Below are 19,753 nucleotides of genomic sequence, written 5' to 3'. Positions count from 1 at the left end.
ACACCTCCGGCTCCAAGCTGTCCCCTGGGCTATGCCTGTATTTGTGTATCATGTGCTTGTCCTCCGGTCTGTCCCTTTGAAGACACCTTTATTTCCTGTGGCCAGGCTTCTCCCTGGAGGAGAGGGGCCAGTGCATCTGTGCATCCAGGTCCGGAGCCCCTGCCCTGCACATTTCTCTGCATCTCGGCACTGCTTCCCTTTCCCGAGCAGCTCCTCCTCCTGGAGCTCTCGAATTTAACCCATTCCTCCCCAAGGTGTGTTGCTCTTGATGGGGTTATTGGGGAGTGCTTTCCAGCCGAGGTCTTTTCCAGGGGAGGTATATCAAAATGAGGGGGGGTGGTTTGGAAAAAGCCCAGCTTCTTGGTTAGGTATCTATGATGATTCTAGAAAGTGGAGGGTGGGGGGAGGGGAAGGGTTGCTAGGGAGGAGTGGGAAAGGGCAGTTGATCTCCTGGGGAGTGTGAGATTGTTTTGTTTTTCCAATGGGGGCATTGATGGGCCAGACTGAGCCACCCAGCCCCATTGGATACCTCAGCTAACTACAGCAAAAGGGGCCTTGGAGCTCCTGGTTGTTGGGGCATCTCCTAGCCCTAGGTCCTGGGAAGGGAGGAAGGTTTGGAAGATGAGTGACTGAAGCAGTTGTGGGGTCAAATGATTGTCAGAATCGAAGCCCGTTTCTGCTGGGGAAACCCAGGTTGGATCTTGGCAGTGTTACGTGTATGTGCCCTGTACTTTTCCTTCACTACGACCACCTCATACCACTCTCCGGCCATGGACAGACAGGTACGGCTCGGGGGAATCTGTCATCTCTATTATTTTGTGCTTGAAAAAAAGAGGAAGAACATAAAAAGCTGGAGAATTGGTTAATTAATTAACTATAATAAATGGTTGGGTGTCAGGAATAGTAATCCCTAACCTCTTTTAAAAAAAATATGAATAATTTCCTTGCTCTTTGGCTAGATCTGAATTAAGTTTTTTAAAAAAAGAGAGTTTATTTGAGGCTTGGGAGAGTTTGCAGAATTGGCCTGAAGTTGAGGAGTGGCAGCGTTGGTAGCTTGGAGCTATGCAGGCCCCAGGTGGAAGGACCCAGGCTTGGTGCAGATCTCAAGTGCTCTCTGGTGGGAGGGTGGGGAAATAGGTTTGTCTGAAAAATCAGGAATTTCAGTCCCATGCAGGCTAATTGTTTTTATGGGCAGCAGCTGTAAAGGAAAGAGGTGGATCTTTTGAGATGCATTTGAAATGCATATTAGGTATTTAGTGGTGGTTTTTTGTGGCCCGGGTGCCCCCCAGGGGAGGCTGCCCACCCGCTGGTGGGGGGGCGGCAGTGAGCCAGTGGCCTGCTTCCCTTGCAGAGAGGAGTGTTGCAGCCTTGGCCCCTGCCGCATGGGGGTGAGGGGGAAGCAGAGCTGAGATTGGACTGGGTGCGCTCCAAGGTGGCTTTTGCAGCTTTTAACATCCCGGGGCTCTCTCTGTTCTCCAACTTCGCGTATTGGAGAGGAGGGGAGCTGGGAAGGGGCGGGAGGAGTCTGGGAAAGGGGCCCTGCCCTCCGAGCCCGGAGATCCTGCCCTGCAGGTCTGCGGGGGAGGAGGGGCTGCGGCAACGGCAGCTCCCCCATCCCCGATGGAGGAAAGGAGTCCAAGAAGGTATTTCGGCCAGCGATTAGGTTGCTTGATGTTGGACTGGTTTTCTCTGTGTTGTCAGAGGGATGGTGGGGAGAAGAGCCGAGGGCTGCGCTGGGGTCCGGGCTCTGCTGTTATTTTCCGACCATGGGGCCTCTTTGGCCCTATCACCCGTCTGCACCCTGTGCCCTCTGCCTTCTTGTCCCGCGAGCCCCCGGAGCCCAGCCCCGTGGAGCTGTTAGGGGTGGCTCAGGACGAGCAGCCTCGCGGCCTGGCGCCGAGTGAAGGCGGCCGGCTAGCGCCCTAGGTGGCAGACAACCCCAAATTGCCAGTGCCCTGCTCGGGAACACTCCTGGCAGAGCCCTGTCTGTAATTTGTGGAGCCGGAAAGCGCTGGAAGCCGTGTTCCTGGGGAGGATGCTGCTCCACAGCTGTTGCCTCTGGCTCCCCAGATTTCTCTGTCACAACGCAGTTCTGTTGCTGAAGGTGCACTCAGTGAAACACCATTAGGAGGGTTGCTTCCACTCCAAGCCAGGAAACGTGAGAGCATTTTAGCTTTGCTGAGTGGAAATTTGACCAGAGGGAAAAAGCTTCCCAGATGAAGAGCATCGTCTAGAAAGGGGGTTGGGGGTAGGGGGCGGGAGAGGACCCTGGAGCCAAGCAACCAGTGTCTGCGAGGGGGCTCACCGGCCGAGGCCAGCCCCTCGCACCTCCCCCACAGGCGCCCACACAAGGCCCCCTTGTTTAGATTCACTTAATTACCCCACCAAAATCAATGAACAAGGATCTTTTTAAACATGGAACTTTCAAAATGTGCTTCGACTGGCTTTTTTTTTTTTTTTTTTTTACTAAAGGTATCAAATGCGAGGCCTTTGTGCAATAAGGCCCTTGGAGCGACCTGGGGGGATTGTGGATCTTTTCACTGTGTGCAAAGGAAGCTTCCCGGCCCTAAATCAGAAGGAAGCTTGCCAAATGTCCGACTTCACCAGTCTGCATGATAGTTATTTCCAACCCGCTGCCGTTGGGGTAGCGGTAACATTGGAAACACTTAGTGGGGGCCTAACAGCGTCTGTGAGCCTCCTTCCTTGGCAAGTGACTTTTAGAGGAGACATTTTAAGAAGATTAAAACGTCCACAGCCTTCGAGGGCAGCAGCGTAATCCACTTACCGTTTTCATGTCACGAAGAGAGTTCCTTTGAAGCCTGGCGCTCCTGCGGGGCCCCTCCACGGCTGCGGGGGATGGCGTGGTGTCCCCACCTTCGCCGACGGGCAGGCGGAGCGAGGGAGGCTGTGGGAAAGGACACGAAACCACGAAGTTGCGCGAGGAGGGCTCGGAGTTCGGTGTCGCCAATTTGGGGCCGCACAGGGTCAGGGGCAGGCTCTGGAGGGGACCCCCTGACGAGGGTGCATGTTGGCCTGGGCAGGGGAGTGCCCGCCGTCCCGAGGTGGGATGCCACCATGCCACCACCCCAGCCGGAGGGGTTTGCAGAGCCTTTTCTAGTTACCGAGCGAGGCTGCCTTGCCCTCCCACCTCTGCTTGGCCCGAAGCCCAGGTGAGGGAAGCATTGTTCAGTCCGAGGTCGTCCGTGTTTTCATCCTCCTGAACCTGTTGAAGGATTTTGCTGGCGGAGAGGAAAACTGCATTCCTGAACCAGTGCCCGAGGGGCGCTTTCTTTTGCTGCATTCAAAAAGTACCTTCTGACCTGGATTCGGTGGTGTGGCTCCTTCTTCGTTCTGTGTTTTTGGGGGTTTGCCTGAGGGTCTCTCCTGGGGTTCTGCCTCTGAATCCCGGAGCCGGATGAATGAATCGATTGGCAACCAAACGTTTCCCTTTGTAAAGGCAGGAAAGTCTTGAGTGCAAAATACATAGCAGACCCCTGAAACGGCTGACAGAGGGGAGGTGGGACAGCGCGGTGATCACTGTGATCGTGGTCACTGTACTTCACATACACATCTTATCTCGCAATTTCGAGCCATTAGTTGGACATTGCAAGGCCAGGAAACAACAAATACGCTTCTCATTGCCAACATTTTAGTCATCATTGTAGGAAAATCTTTTTATCCAAAAGTATGATTTTTTTTTTTTTTTTTTTTTGGTTTGAAATGGGAAGGAAATATTTTTCCACCAATTATTTTGAGGGAGGAGGGGTTTTGCCGTCTCTATGCCCGGGTTGAACTTGTTGATCCAGAGTTCACTGGACATAATAAGGTGGGGAGAGCTTGTTAGATTATGGGTCTTTCACAGTTGTATTGCCTTCCAGCTGAGATCTTCAGACGTTTTTGCTCATGCTCCATAAAATAACTTCGAAAACTACGGGTGCATTTCTAAGTAGACATCAAGCTTATTGCTAATTTTAAATAGAATTAGATGTCATGTCTAGTGTAGTCTATCTGTGGACATTGAAATTCACAGTTAGACTGCTCTTCAAAGGATCCGATACCAATTATGCTACTGACTGGATAACCACTACCACCCTTTAAAAACCGAGCAGACTGTTAATGGTGATAACACGTGCATCTCTTTTCTTCTTGAACTTGGATGTTTGTTCCGTTTTCCCCTCATGGAGTTTGATTCTAATGTCACACACTTTTACACGTCAGAGTCTTTCATTGATCGTCCTTCACACGTGTGACACAAGTGTATATAAATTGGAGTTTAAACCATGATGGTTCTGTGATCATAAGGCTGTGTTTACCCCAACCAGAAGCATTTTTTCTTATTTTAATTACCAATATAAAATTGATTACAGAAGCATAAGTGTGTCACTGATCTTCATAATTACTAAATGCACAAAGTTAAAATACATTGTAAAGGCATGTTTCAAAGAGCTGAGTGGTGGTCCAGTTAAAGGAATTAGGGATCTGCCCATGGTGCCTCGGACACACCCTTGATGCTGGAACATTCTCTGAGAGGAGCGCCTCCTGCTCGTGGGGCAGGAAGGGAGAGTGAAGGCTGGGGCTTCCCCCACTGGCCAGAGCTCAGGTGGTCGGGTCTGGGACATTGAGATCTGTACATTCAGTCTCTCAAATGCACCCCACCTGAGAATCCCAAAAGTGCTTCCACTGCGTTGTGTTACTGTGCTCGGTGGGCAGAGGGGTAAAGAGCATTTGCCACTTCGTTAAATGATGACATTAAGTGCTGACCCATGTGTACTTTAATATTTAGTTGCGTGTTTTCTAGATTTACGTGTTAAAGGGCAGAAGATGATAGATCTCTTAAACATGTATGTTTTAGTCAAGGGGCAACGCATTTGTATTTGGTTGGGTTAAAATTTAAGCCTATGGGATTGTGCCTTGAGTTACATTTTAATTTTCCGGAAAGATGTGTTAAAAGCAGACAAGACTGCTTGGGTGGGTGTTGGATGCCAAAGAGGCTTTTGTCCTGCAGGAATCCAGTGAGCCTGTTGTGCTGGTCTCCTTTCTCAATCTTTTAGAAGCAAGAGAATGTGTTCTGGGAGGAGAAGGGTGTGTTGTTGGCTTCCCTCAAGGGTGAGGGCTCTTGGGGTGGGTGAGAGGTCCCTGGGGTTGTAGAGGAGCCTGACTGCTTGGGGTTTGCAGAGGTGGGGCCTCTCACCCTGAGAAGCCTGGACGTACCCGAGAACTTCCTCAGACTGAAAGTCCTGAGATGCTCTCAAAGCATAAGCGGTTACTGTTGTTAGCCCTGAAACAGAAAGTGCCTTGGATTGAGAACTGTGGAACTTTGTATTACAGGATGGTTTTATGACGTACAGGGAGGCTCCAAGTAACAAGGGGTCTCTGGCTTTGTCCAGTTTTGTGGGGGAAGAAAGCAAGCTGCTCGCCCAGCTCCTGGGATTTTGGTAATGTGTGTCAGCTTGAAGTTTTATCTGTCTTCTGTCCGCAGGGCTGGCTGTTAAGAATCCACTTAAGAATGCTTCACCATGATTTTGGATTTGTAAATATTTGGGAACAAGTCGGGTCCTCAGATTGTGAGGCAGTGCCTTTGTTCGTAGGGTTAAGTGAAGATAGGAACTAGTTCTAAGATCATGTTCTAGGAACCCTGTGGTTTCTCTAAGCATTGTGGAGTAGTGCTGGGCAAGGCCTCACAAGCCTGACCCACCCTGGTGGGGAAAAGGGTGGGACAGCGCTCTCGTGGACCCTCCATTGAGTGTTTTAAAAAAGATTTTATATACTTATTTGAGAGAGAGTGAAAGTGAGAGAGATCACAGAGGGAGAAGCAGATTCGATGCTGAGCAGAGAGCCCGATGTGGGGCTCGATCCCAGAACCCTGGGTTCATGACCTGAGCAGGAGGCAGTCACTTGACTGAGCCACCCAGGCCGCTGCCCCCCCCCCCCCCCCCGCACTGATCTCTTAAGCACAAAACCTTGTTTACACATTCTTAGCATTTTGGGCCTTGACACGGAAATCAAGGTTTCAGGCTCATAAAACAAAGGCTGAGAGAACAGGGGCACCCAGGTGACGCCGCACAGAGGGGTTCAGTTCTAGAAACCCTGCGATCCCCTGGGGCCTGACTCAGATGCCAGTCTACTCCCAGCCAGTCATGCTGCGCGGAACTGGAATAACAGGGCAACTGTTAGTGGTTCTTAGCTTATGTAAAACCGTTTGCAGTAGAAGCTTGGAGGACAACATCCTCCCCACCAGGCCCTGCACACCACCACCCTCTGCTGGATGGAGCCAGAGCTCCCCGACGGAGGCGGCCTCTCTGTCCTTCAGCACTCCCATGTGCAGGAGCTCCGATTTGGTGCTGGGGATGGATTATAGAGTTGAAGCCATCTTGCTCTTTGCTTTACCAGCATGGACCCGGCAAGCCTACTGGGACAGGGAAGCTGAAGGGAAGCTCAGGCCTGTTTCAAACATGTCTAGCTCATCCCTGAATTATTCAGATGTCTAAAGTGTTTTTAATTCTTAAGAGGATAGGGAGGGGCCCTGGGCCTTTTATTCTGCAGCAGAAACGTCCTAGAGCCTGGCGTTGTTTGGGGTGCAGGGACCATTTCCATCCCTGGCTGGGCCATTCCTGGCTTTGTGACCTTGGCCCAGAAGCAACCCACTGCTCTCAGCTTCAATTTCTGTGTTATAATTTGGGAAGCATAATGAGTATTTGTTCCTGGCACTTAGCAGGCCCTGAGAAATAATCTAGGAGGCCAAGTCCTGTGCAGAACACTCAGCCTTATTCTCTCTCTGCAGAACCCAATGAGGGTGGCCTGTTATTACCTGCATTTTACAGAGCGGAAAAGGAGGCTCAGAGAGGTGAAGTCACTTGTGCAAAGCCACACAGTAAGTGGCTGAGCCTGGGGGTGAACCCTGGGACCCACACATGGGGTACTGGGCCCATAGGTCTCCTGTGTAGTCCTGAGCCCCAGAGGTGTGTGGCACGCCTCCCCCCAATGAAAAGCTGGGTTTACAGGTGTGTCAGGAGTATGTCTTTGCAGTGTGGGGTATCATGTTTTTGTCTTCACTACAGTGTGTATACAACATCGGTAACTTTTCACAAAACGAAATGATGTTTAACACTAATCAAATGCAAAATAAAATTGGGACCATGTTTTCGAATGAGCTAGCCAGTTGAAATAAGAAGAGACTGTGCTTTCTGCACCATCCCAGAAGACGCAGGTGAATGGAAGCTTCTCTGGGGGCCGGTTATCAGTCCTTGGTTAATTCCTGACCGTTTGAGCAACCTCTGCAGAAGGGAGGCGGTGTGTGTGCCGATAAGAGTCCTGTGGACGGTGTCAGTTTGTGGCATAAAGATCAAATAGCAATGGATAGCGCGTTGGACCTCTAATTCAGATACGTTTTTGATGAAATCTTGTGGGTCTGTGGGAGAGTGGGAGCCAAGTAGATGCAGGCCATGGTTTCTGCCTGCTTCTGATACGGTTTTGGAAACGAGTTTACAATTTTAATATGGATTTCCTCGTGATCCCCTCAGAACCTTGTCTTTCTGGCGATTTATTCTTGCCCACAGAGTTCTGCCTCGGCTTGGAGCCCTGCAGGTGTGGACTGGGATCCCAGGCCTGCCTCCCCACAGCACCGCCTGCTCCCCGGCCAGATGGCTGACTGTGAGGCTGAAGGCCAGGCCTCACTGCACTGCGGCATCCCAATCCCTTGCGGTGGGAGTCCGGGGGCCACTTGGCTGGCTGGCTTGCTTTCTCTTTCTTTCTTTCTCTCTTTCTCTCTTTCTTTCTTTCTCTCTTTTTCTTTTTCTTTCTTTCTTTCTTTCTTTCTTTCTTTCTTTCTTTCTCTCTCTCTTTCTCTCTTTCTCTCTTTCTCTCTTTCCTTTCTTTCCTTTCTTTCCTTTCTTTCCTTTCTTTCCTTTCTTTCCTTTCTTTCCTTTCTTTCTTTCTTTCTTTCTTTCTTTCTTTCTTTCTCTTTCTTTCTTTCTTTCTTTCTTTGTTTCTTTCTTTCTCTTTCTTTCGTTCTTTGTTTGTTTCTTTCTTTCTTTCTTTCTTTTCTTTCTTTTCTTTCTTTCTTTCTTTCAGTATTTATTTACTTGACACAGAGAGAGAGAAAGAGCACAAGCAGGGGGAGCAGCAGAGGGAGAGGGAGAAGGCTCCCTGCTGAGCAAGGAGCCTGGTCCAGGACCCTGGGATCATGACCTGAGCCGAAGGCAGATGCTTCATCGACTGAGCCACCCAGGCGCCCCTCCACTTGGTTTTAATAACCCAGTGGAGGGGCAGGGGATAGCTGCGATGTTCAAACGTTGTAAAACACCAAATGGATTATATGGGGAAGAATCTGGACTTTGGCCATCGCTGAGCAGAGCTTGTTTCCACTAGAGGGTGGTAAACTTGAGGGGACTCTAATGACTAGTTAGTTCTGTTCAACGGAGTCACCATGAGACCCCAGAAGCACTGTGCTGGCGCTGTGCCCTGAGCCCCGGTGTGCCAGGCCTCCTCTGTCCTCCCTGCATGTCGGTGGAGTAGCCTCACAGTGATCCCACGGGCGTCTTTGTCTTGGATAGGCCCCTGCCAGTGTGGCTGTGGGCCAGGCTCTGTGTGAAGTGCCATCTAGACTCAGAGTTAACTTCTGGGTTTTTCTGACCGCTCTGCATGGAAGTGGCGGTATCCCTGTTTTATAGATGAGAATATTGATGCCCAGAGATCTTATGAACCCCGCCTGGGATTCTCTCTTCTGACTGAATGCTCTGCTAGGAAATGTACGAGGGACAGTGGGAGCTGCATAAACAGTGTGAGCCTAAGCAGCCAGGCCCCAGCTGAAGAATAATACGTAGACAGGAGTGATGATATGGTGCTTGTCCAGCACAAAAGATAATTCGTACCACCCTCAGGCGGGGCTTCTCACGGAGGGCTTTTTTTTTTTTTTTTAGATTTTATTTATTTATTTGACAGAGAGGGAACACAAGCAGGGGGAGTGGGAGAGGGAGAAGCAGGCTCCCCGCTGAGCAGGGAGCCCGATGTGGGGCTTGATCCCAGGACCCGGGGATCATGACCAGAGCCGAAGGCAGATGCTTAACGACTGAGCCACCCAGGCGCCCCTTCACGGAGGGCTTCTTGGAGGTGGAATCCCATGTAACTGGCTTAGGGAGAAACGGAGCCTGAGCCTGGAGCCTGAGGATGTGGTTTCTGGTTTGGACAGTAGAAGTCAGGTATGCTTCAGCTGCATCTGTTTTGATGAGTGACAACCCCTCTTGGGTTACCGCTTGTCACAAGCCAAGGAAAAGGCCCTGCGGAGCTTGGATGGTGGCCTTGACAGGGGCTGATGGCCTGCGCTGCAGGGAGGGGTGAGGGCTCTGTGTCGGAGCCAGAGTGCCAGAGGTCCCGGATCCCCTGCTGGCTGGTGTGGAGTCCTTGGGCTTCTCAGGGCCTTTCAACTTAGGAGATGTGTCCCAGCTCGATGCCTGGGCTGTGCGCTGTGAGTGGCATCCATGTGAGTGTCCTGCTGGCTTGTGGCTTGGTCACTGGGACAAGGAGCTGCCTTTAGTGCTCCCTACATCAGGATGCACACACTTGCAGATGGACTGGCCCACCCAGCCCCTCTGGGGCGGTTTCTGCGGCGGCTCACGAGAGAGGGCCTGCGGAGGTGCAGCTGCTGAAGGCTGAAGCCTTTGCAGCTCCCACATTTGTACACCTGCAGGGGCTGCCACAGAAGAGGGATGCTCCAGACCAGCTGCTCGTGGATTCCCCTGTAAGATATCAGGTGGGCGGGGCTCAAGGAAGTGTCCATTGGACCTTCCATCTGCCGAGTGTCCTGGAGTTGACACACACAGCTCCTGATAACTCACAGCAGGACTGTTTTAAGTTTAAATGTTATCTCCATTTTAAAAATGAAATCTTCTTGTCTTTATTGGTGGACTCAAGGGACTGGCTGCTGGTCACATATGTGGAAAGTCCTGACCCTAGGAATTCTGGTCATGCGCCCTTGGGCCATACCTCCCAGCTGGTTTGCAGGTGTGGGGCAGGAAGGTGGACAGGTCCCACAGGGACTCGACCCTGAGGCCTGCCTCCCTTCGGCCCTCTGACTTGTGAATCGCTTCTTCACCTGTGAGCCCCAGCCCCCCACCGCCGAAACTGGCAGGAGGGTCATGGGTCTGCGCCACAGGTCACTGGAGGACCCGGGGAGCTTGGGAGTGTCCGAAAGCCCTGTGAGCGCCTGCATGCGTCCCAGAGCAGGTCTTCACTCGGTGGCCGAGTTTCCCGAGCACTTTGAGGGGGTGCTGTAACTAGGTCTCCCTCTTCACCACACGCTGCTAATTCACACCAGACAGGGCCCACGTTTCCAGTTGATGTGGGGTCGCCTCTGCGTTCCATTTTCTTTGCACTGTCCCCAAGGAAGTGCACATATTAGGGGCATCTCCTCCCCATTTCTGGTGATGCATATGCAGTTGGGGTCCTTAGGGCATGCGGGCCTCTGGTCTGGAGTGTCTTCAATCTGCTTACACATTCTAGCTTGCCTCAGAGAATCCCTTTCAAGGCCAATGGTTCTCATCCTGATTTGGTAACCCATTGAGAACGATCTTTGTAAGAGTCACTGCTTCGTAACCGCGCAGAGGTATGAGGGTTGCTGCTGCCAGCTTCTGCCCCCGTGGCGACTGCGCACGTGTGTGTGTCCATGTCACGGAGGGACATTGGCCACCGCGTCTGTCGTGTCCTGGTGCAGGAAGCAGATGGGCATCGCAAGTAGAGCAATGAGCCTTAGGGCCATACAGAGGGGTGGGCAAGGTTAAGGGACACCAGCAAGGAAGGCTTCACCCTACCCTGGGCCCAGGGGCATGGAGGCGGAGTGGCTTTCTGTGCAGGGGCCTGATCAACTGGTGGTGACCGGTCAGGGCTGGCTTTGACTGCAAAGGGCCCTGAGCTCCTGCTTGGTCACTGAGGTGGGGTGTGCATGGATGTGTGACTCTGGCTGCCTGGTGTGGTTCCCTGCTTGGTGGGAGCTGATGCCTGTGGGTTTATGGTAACATGGGGTCTTGGTAAGGTGGCGGAAGGAAGGAACTGAGTTGGCCAGCGCAGCTGAGAAACGCAGGCTGAGTGGGCTTTGGTGGGTCCAGGGTGTAGCTGTGACCATGCTGCGGGGGCCACGGTCTCTTTTCCTGGAGTTGGCTGGTTTCCGGTTAGCGGCCAGGTGGCCTGGAAGCAACTGGAGAGCAGTCTGCACCTCCTGGTGTGTGCACAGTGGGAGTGCAGTGAGCGGACAGATGAGGGCGGGGAGCGTTGGTCAGATGGGGTGTCTGTGAACTGTGACCCCAGACACAGTGGAAGGAGCACAGCGGTGCTCTACATCTGAGGAAGAGAGGCGACGCCCGGACCCCTTGGCTGAATGCAACATGCAGATCGGGTTAAGGTTTTATCTGGAGCCTGGCTCATGTTTTGGTTATGAAACGTGAGAGTAGTGTTTTGCTGACCTGGTTTTCCTTGCTCGGTGTTTCCCCAGCTCGGTCTGTCCTGGGTTACTTTTCAAAATGAATGAGCTAACACCATATACAGGAGGTTCAAAACAAGCTCATTATCACCCTGGCGAGCCAAGTAAATAATATTTATCCAGGACTCGATTCCAGATGCCATGGCCTGACTGTTAGAGAGAATAACAGCCGTTTTACTTGTAGCGGGTCATACTTTTGTCCATTCCTTTAGGATCAGCTCTAGAAATTGTGGTTTGATTTTTCTGATGTCACCAGATGTTTGATAAGCTCTAGAAAATTCTCAGCTCTGGAATAGTCTGGGCCGGCCCTTAGAGTTTTTCCTAAATTTTGAGTTCATCTTTCTCGTTTTGTTTATCTGCCCTTTTTTTTTTTTTTTTTGCCCCTGTATGAACCTAAATTGTTGAGCTGAATTCTAAAGGAAACTGTAAAAGGGAGGGCCAACTTTTAAAAGTTATGAAAAGCTGATGCAGTACTTTTGTCACAGCAAAAATCCCTCTAACCAGCTGTGTGACCGTGGATGCTTCCCTCTTCCCCCACTTTGAACTGGGCTAGTGCTTAACCTTTTTTGGGTCATGGATTCCTTTGAAAATCTGGTGAAAGTATGGACCTTTCCCACAAAAATGTAAGGAGACACCATTTTGTGTATACTTCAGAGGTCTCCTAATACCCATCCAGGGAGCATCCCTCTCAGCCCCCCATCTCTGGGCCTCAGCTGAGGAACCCCCGTGTTCTGGAGCGCAGCGGCAGACCCAACAGTGTGGGCTGCCTGGTCTGTGTCTGGAAGCCCGATGGGGGCTGCTTGGCCGGCGGTCTGCCCAAGACTGCATTTGGTAGCTCCAGAAGCAGGCGGGCAGCTGGGGCTGGGGCTGGCCTTGGGCTGGTCTCTTTCACCGAGGAGTGTGCTAGAGATAAACCCCAAGGGTGGTGGTTGGGTTTCCTTGCCGTGACCAAGACGAGCAGCAACAGCCGTGGACTTAGAACACTGTCTCGGGCAGCAGCGAGTCAGGACCTGCATGGCATGCTGCCATCTCAAGTGGCTGTTGGAATCTGTTGTGATGGTGACAGTGGGACGCTCCAGTTTACTTTGTGGGGAAATGTAGGGTAGTTAAAATTAGCAGTGAGAGAGTCAAGTCAAGGTTGTCTAAAAGAATTAAGCAATGTCACATTGAGATAAAACTTGGGAGGGGCTGGGTGGCATTCCTGACCGCCAGCCAGGCCAGGGTGGAAGGGTCAGGCTTGCAGCTGCACGTGTGACCTGGAAGAGGAGTCACCGGGTTAGACTTCCACATTTGCACTTGTTCACCTGTGGCCAGATGGGTACTGTGGCATAGAGAGTGCCCTGGACTTAAAAATGCATATTCCCTGGACATGGTGTGATAGCACGTTACAAAATACTACATGTTCTATGTGTGTATTAGAGTAATTTATAATAGCTGTTCTTTATTTACCTACGTAACGTAACGTGCTGTCTATAATAGACACAATTATAGGGCGTGTTGCATATGATATGTTGTAATGTTGTATTAGGGTATAAAGTCACATCATAATGTGTATTTTACTTATTTAAAATTCTTGGTGGGGAGGACATCTGGCTGCCTGGGTTCCAAGTTCTCCACTAGCTCATTTTCTTTTTCTCTTAAGATCTTATTTATTTATTTGAGAAAAAGAGAGAGAGAGAGAGAGAGAATGAGTGGGGGCGGGAGGGGCAGAGGGAGAAGCAGACTCCCCGCTGAGCAGGGGACCCAATGCAGGGCTCCATCCCAGGAGCCCAGGATCATGACCTGAGCCAAAGGCAGACGTTTCACCAACTGAGCCACCCAGGTGCCCCCCCCCCCCAGTTCATTTTCATTGATGGAGGGATGATGTGGCTCACAGGAGGACCGTGATCCAGTCTGAAGCTGCACCACCAGGAGTTCTCTGGACCCTTCCTTGTGTCCTGGGCCTGCCAGGCAGAGAAGGTGCTTGGCTGGCTCCTGGTTTACAGGAGTTGCGGGGTCAGCAAGGGGCCTGGTTTGCCCTGTTTCTCTGCTGGGCTGGAGGACCCAGGTCTGGCAGTTTTCTCTGCAGCGGCCAGGCCACAGCCGCTGGGCCCCTGCAGGACTCTGGCACAGGGCCACTTTGCTCCCCTCGAGGCAGGATGCACATTATTTCCAGGGTGTCTCTCCCTACACGGCAGCCAGCTTCTTGGCGAACAGGCCAGCTCTTCTAAGCTGGGAAGAGCCCAGAGTCCCACCCATTTGCAAAATCACCTCTTCCTACTCTTCAAATGAAGAGAATGTGGCTTTAGTGTGAACAGTAACTGATAATACTCAGCAATCTGCTAACCCCATCTGCAGCCCTCAAGATTAGAATCCCGTCTTAATGGGAAGCCATGAGTCAACTGTCATGTGCCACTCCACATGTTACTCTAATGGTCATGTATTAATGTATGGAAGGTGAAGTAAAGGACTGTTTTATTTATTTTTTATGTATTTACTTTTTAGAAAAGTAATCTCTACACCCAGCTTGGGGCTTGAACTCATAACCCCGAGATCCAGAGTTGCACGCTCTACCATCTTAGCCAGCCAGGCCCTCCAGTAAAGACTGTTTTATGTTTATTTATTTTTTCTCAGAGAGAGAGAGAGAGAGAGAGAGGGAGCATGCTTGCCAGGTGGGGGGAGGGGGAGAGGGAGAGAGAATCTTAAGCAGGCCCTACGCTGAGCGCAGGGCCTGACCTCAAGACCCTGAGATCATGACCTTAGCTGAAGTCATGCATCCATCTGACACTTAACCGAGCCAGCCAGGCCCCAGTAAAGGCGTGTTTTAAACTAAGGTTTTTGATCAGGCTGGGTTTTAATTTCTTCAGTTAAAGAAACAAGTACAGCCCTCTCTAGAGCCCCACCTCCCAGCGGCAGCTGCTTTGCTCCTTTCCAGACGCCGTCTCCCAAAGCGTGTATGCCCGTGCGTGCGTGCCCTGTGCGCGTGCTCCCACGTTCCATGGCCCACCACTGCCGGTTTGCCGGCTTCTCCAGGTCACCGGCTCCGGTGTCTCCCGTGGCCAGGCAGTTCTGGGTGCCTCTGTCCAGCTGCCTGCCTCACAGGGAGGGTTCCCTCCAGAAATCAGGCCTGGAATGAGGCTCTTGCATCTCCTCTGATCCCCTCCGCTGTTCCCAGCCCAGCGGTGACCTTGGCACTGGGAGAGAGCGCTGTGGCCGGGCCGCTGAGCCGAGGCCGTGGTGCTCCCCACGCCTCTAGTCCTGCATCTTCTGTGTGCTAGACTTGGTGCTGCAGTCTCCTTGTCTGTAGACTGGGGCTAATGATGGGATTCCCCGTGCTGGAGTGTCATGAGGCTTCAGCGAGTGTGTGTGTGTATGGCATCTGGAATCGGAATTGGCTCGTAGGAAGGACGTTCAGAGTTGCGGCTAGTTCTGTGCCCCATGAAGCAGTTGAAGATGAGTGTCTACGGAGAGGCTTTGTAGTTCCCGAGAGAAAGGGGACGGGGGAAACTGGAATTTGCCTTTCTTTTCTGGAGGCGGTCCACTCCTGTGTTGGAGGGTCAGGGCCAGGCTGGGCTGGGGGAGGCCCAGGGCCACGACAGATGCAGTAGGATCAGAAGGGGGCGAACAGAAGGAAGCCGTGCGAGAGCCCAGGGTTCTGGTGGATGCGATCCCTGTGTGTCGGCCCCTCCTGTGCGCAAGCTGGGTCCCTCGTGCTGTGGGGGCTCCTAGCTTGGGGTTAGGGACTTGCCTGTGAGAGGAAGTCAGGACCTGGTAGGAGAGGTGGAATTGTGGGTGCGGGGGTGGGGTGGCCTCAGAAAGGAGCTGCTGAGGTAGCCTAGGCTTGGAGTAGCGTGGGTGTGAACCACGTGTGGGCAGGAGACAGGGAGAGAACCTTGGGAGTCAGGGGCCTTGGCGCCTGCGCCCTGGGTGGCCTGAGGGTACCTGGCCGCTGGTGCCATAGGTGCTGGAGATGCTGGGGGTGCCGCCTGGTCACCAGTCTGAGCACCGACCGAGTGGTGTTTGGCCCAGTGTGGGGACTGCCGCACCCGCTGGAGCCCTTGAGGAGGGCAGTGGGGCAAAGGGGGCACGGTGGACCCTGTATGGCCTCCTTTTCTTTGGTTAATAGACTTAGCAGGTGCTTAAAAGGACAGCCTTTTTAAACAAATAGGTCAATAACTTTCATATTTGTAGTTAACTAGCCTTAACTGTCTGGTGAACCAGCGAGGCCAGAAGGCCAGCGTGCTGGAAGGAACTGGGAAATCCACATGTGCTATGAAGTGTTAATGAGGGGGCTTCGGAGCACCTTGGAGGGGGGAGGCTGGGGATGGGAGCAGCCCGCTGTCCCTGCCCCGTGCGTAGGTGTGGGTGGTTGCCTGGTGAAAACACCAGCGTGCATCCAGGTGACCTCACCTGTCAGGCAGTCAGGGCAGCTGAGTCATGGTGCTGTAAATTATATCCGCAAGGAAAGGTTTGTTAGCTGCGGTTATGTTTTCTCCCTGTTAAAATTAGTCTTGAAGACAGAGTGAGGTGTGTTGAGTTTATAGTGCGTCTATTATAGGCTTCCTGCCGGCCCTGCAGGCCTTTCTCCTGTGATGATATTGCCCTTGGTGTGTGGTTTTAAATTGTAGGCTCAAAGCTTGTGGACGTGCAAGAGAAGGGACAGGTGCTTGCTTCCCACCCCGCCATTTTGCCTGTGGCCTGGAGAGGTAAGCGGCTTTCTCAGGGTCCTGCGGTGGCCTGGGGGTCCTGCTCTGCTGCCCACGCCCGATACTCGTAGGGTCTGGGGATAAAATACTAACTGAGGCTAGAGCCCCGTGGCAGACCGGGAGCGCCCCCCTCTCCCTCCCTCCTTGACTTCAGACTATTACTTGAATTTGGCCGGCTTCACTGTAGGCGTGAGTGGTTTGTAAAGAGCAGCTACTTCTCTTCTCCCCCCGTGTAGTCTTGAACTTGGGGAAGGTGTGGACAAGCTAGAATGCAGTGGTAATGAGGGGAGGGCTACCAGTCAATGGACAAGCTGAGGAGGGTCTCCTGGCAAACGGGAGAAGGGTTCGTGCTCCTGTGGGCCTGGCTTCTGAGGACGGCGGGAGCAGGAACCCAGCTCAGAGGCCGATGGATACCATCTACGGCTTTAAATGCTCCTTGACGGGGAAACACTTGCTTTTGAACTGTTAACTGTTATTCTGCTTATACTCGCCTTATTCTGGGGAGGATTTAAGCCGCTTTAAGTAGAGAATTATTTAAGAGGCACTTGTAAACATACAAGGAAGATGTGTTGCAGGCTTGCCGCGTGCTTCCCTCACTCTGCCTTGCTCCGTTCCTCACACGCGCACACGGGGCTGCCTCTAGCCTGTGTGCTTCCTGGGCCCTACAGGGCGGGTAAGGGCCAGCTGCCAGGCCATAAACCACCGCCATTCCTCCTCCTCTGGCCCTGAGTCCCTTATTTCTAGAGGGATCATGAGCTCAGACCCCCCACCTCCTTGGGAACTGGGTGCTGGGCCTGTCTCCCTCGTGCCTCTCCGAGGCCACGCTCGCCTCTGAGCGGGAGGATGTGAGCGGGGCCCCGCAGTGAGTAGCAGCTCACCCAAGCCAGCACGTCCGCCTGCGCATTCCAGGTACGGCGCATGGAGTCAGCGACAGAGGAGTCACCGGGGACACCAGGGGCACGGGCATTTTGAGTGACCCCCCACTGTGACCCTCCCCTCGTGCTGACAGCCTTGGTGCTTTTCTGAGAAGCAGAGCCCTGCAGATGCCCAGATTCAGGACTGTAGCAGCCTCCGTCGGGGGCTTTCTGCCTTGTGTCCTGGTTCTGCTTCCTGCCTGTTTCCCGGGGCAGTACTTTTCCCTAGGGTGTGCACATCCTAGGAAAAGACTTTACAGGAACGTGGGCACGGATGTGCAGTGGCTGGAGTGTGGGCCTCACAGTTTGAAAGAGAACTCTGTTTGAGGCAGGCTGCTTTGGTGGGGTTTATGCCCCGGAAGTGTGCGTCCTTCTGCAGGACAATGGGACACGCCCTGGCCTGGGCCGGGCACCCTGTCCGCCCCCTGGGGCGGGGACTCAGCGATGGGGGAGCTGGGGAGGGTCGTGGGGGGCTGCCTGCGTTCCAGTACAGGCAAGGGCTGGCTGCCGCGTGAGGTCACAGCTCTGTGCTCCGGATGAGAGATGGGAGCCCTTGAGGTGCCGTGACCTGAGGAAGGCCTGCTGACGTGCTGAGTGTGGGTCCTTGCTCAGTGGCTGCCATGACTGAGGACTTCAGGCCGAGGGCTACGTGGGGCAGGTGGGAGCTGAGGGCTCCTTCCCACCGACTGGGCCATACTGGCAGCGTAGCATGCGGGATGGCCTGGCAGGTGCCGTCCTGCCATGGGGAGGGAAGCCCGCTTTGGAGCTGGCAGACCCTGAGCCCCACGTTCAGCCCCGTTTCTGGTTCCTTTGCAGATCACCTGCTGTCTCAGGGTCGGCCTTGCTGGGTTGTGGGGTCTGGGGTGGACACGCAGGACGGGCACTCACTCCATGGGTGGTTCTTTTCTCCCACGTGAGGCCACGGTGGGGACAGAGAAGAGTCCCTGGGGTGGGGAGAGGGGCTAGCACCCAGGAGGACCCAGCAGAGGGTGTGAGAAGCGCCTGTAGCCCCACCCTCCCTACAGAATTTGGGGTAACATGGGCCCACTTGGGATATTGGATTAGGTTTTGATCCCCCAGGAGAGTAACCAAGTAAACAGAATAGAGTTTCTTTGGGCCACTGGCCAAATGAAAAATATTTTGGATCTGGTGACCTTTTTCTTTGGGTCACTATTCTCTGTGGAAGGTTTTGACCTGTATTGCATTTCAGAATAGGAAGAACGGCTTATTTTTCAGAGTGGCAAATAAGGAAAAGAATGAAAGTCTCATGGAGTCTCTGCTTCCAGAGGCTCCCCTGGGAGGCACATTTTTATAGACACCAGACGTCCTCTCCAGCCCCGGCCAACTTTCCATGCTGCTGGTGGGGGCGTGCCGAGGGCCAGCCCCTCCTCTCCGGAGCCAGTGGCCTGCGTGCCGAGCCTGCCCAGCCAGGGCCCTTCCCCCCCCAGCGAAAGCACCACCTGCCCCCTCATCCCCAGGCCTGGACCCTGTCTGCCCAGCTTCCCCTGGGGCTGTGGTCTCTCTTCTGGGACTCTCCGATCATGGTTCATAGACAGTCACCTCATCGTAGGTCACTGTCCTCATTGAATTTCAGGGTAAAGTGCTTATATAGTTAAAAGCCAGTGAAGAAAATAGGACTTCGGGCATTGGTTTTGTTTAAAGATTTATTTATTTGAGAAAGGGAGAGGGCAGGGGCCGTGGGGGGGGGGGGGGCAGAGGGAGAGAGAGAATCTCCAGCAGAACCACCACCCCGCCCGACCCCCTGAGCATGGAGCCTGACACAGGGCTCGATCCCACGACCCTGAGATCGTGACCTGAGCCGAAGACAAGAGTCTACGCTTAACTGACAGAGCTGCCCAGATGCTCCAGCTTCAGCCGTTGTTAGAGCAAGTCCGTACTGTTGAGCATGAAAACACCCTGTCTGCGTTTGCCGTTCATGTGACGGCTGTGTGCTGCACAGGAGCAGGGCTTGGGCTCACGGGCGCGCTCTGTGAAGCACTGGTGTTCGGGGCTGTGCCTTTTCCACCCGTCCGCCAACCCTGGCACTCAGGTTTGCGCACGTGGGACGTGGCCTGTGTCTCCGCTGTCACCTGCGCCTTCCAGCTGCAGAGTGGCCACCGCAGGAAGGTCCCCGATGCCCCGCACGTGGGCGGCTGACCTGAGTGCAGCCCCTTTGGTGCCCTTGTCTGGTGGGCCCCTGGGACCACCCTAAAGTGCAGGCAGAGCCCAAGCTGGTGTTGATGCCTGGAATGTCTGGAGGGGTTGAGACATTCTGGGCTGCAGTGTGAAGAGCTTCTTTGTTTGCCCTCCGCTCTGCCCTCCCTCTCCTGCTTTTGTCCCAGGCTGCTGGGCAGGAAGCTGTAGAGGGGCCTGGAACTTTCAGGCGGGCAGGGAATCTTGCTGTGCTATTCCCCGGCCTGCTTGAAGGTAGGCTGCTGCTGGCGTCCCCAGGAAGAGAAGGGCTGAGTGCCCCCCCCCCCCACTTCTCCCGGTAGCACCGAGGCCCTTTGGTAGCCTTGGGGCGTCTTAGGCTTAACTCCTTACTGAGAGGCTCTGCACAGGCCCAGGATGTGGGGTGTTGTTTGGTGATGAGGTTGTGAGTTAGGAGTGGTGGTGACTTCTGATGAGTTTTGGATACAGCTGGGGTGAAATAACAGACCTCCCAGGGGTGGTTGGGGTGGTTT

At 53.4% G+C, this 19,753-nt stretch overlaps 1 protein-coding gene across 2 annotated transcripts in view; it reads left to right on the top strand.

Annotated features, from left to right (window-relative positions):
* The first annotated feature begins 5,410 nt into the window (after positions 1 to 5,410).
* Positions 5,411 to 19,753, top strand: part of SLC45A4 (solute carrier family 45 member 4) — a 67,793-nt gene continuing 53,450 nt past the window's right edge. The window contains exon 1 of one of the 2 annotated variants that reach the window (XM_027624518.2): positions 5,411 to 5,435. The gene's annotated coding sequence lies outside the window, so the exon portion shown is untranslated. The remainder of the gene's footprint in view (positions 5,436 to 19,753) is intronic. The other variant, XM_027624471.2, reaches the window with a different exon arrangement.

The sequence above is a fragment of the Zalophus californianus genome, chromosome 4, assembly GCF_009762305.2.
Source record: "Zalophus californianus isolate mZalCal1 chromosome 4, mZalCal1.pri.v2, whole genome shotgun sequence".
NCBI classification, from domain to species: domain Eukaryota; kingdom Metazoa; phylum Chordata; class Mammalia; order Carnivora; family Otariidae; genus Zalophus; species Zalophus californianus.
Note: the sequence above shows the minus strand (reverse complement) of the source record. Positions and strands in the feature narration are given on the sequence as shown.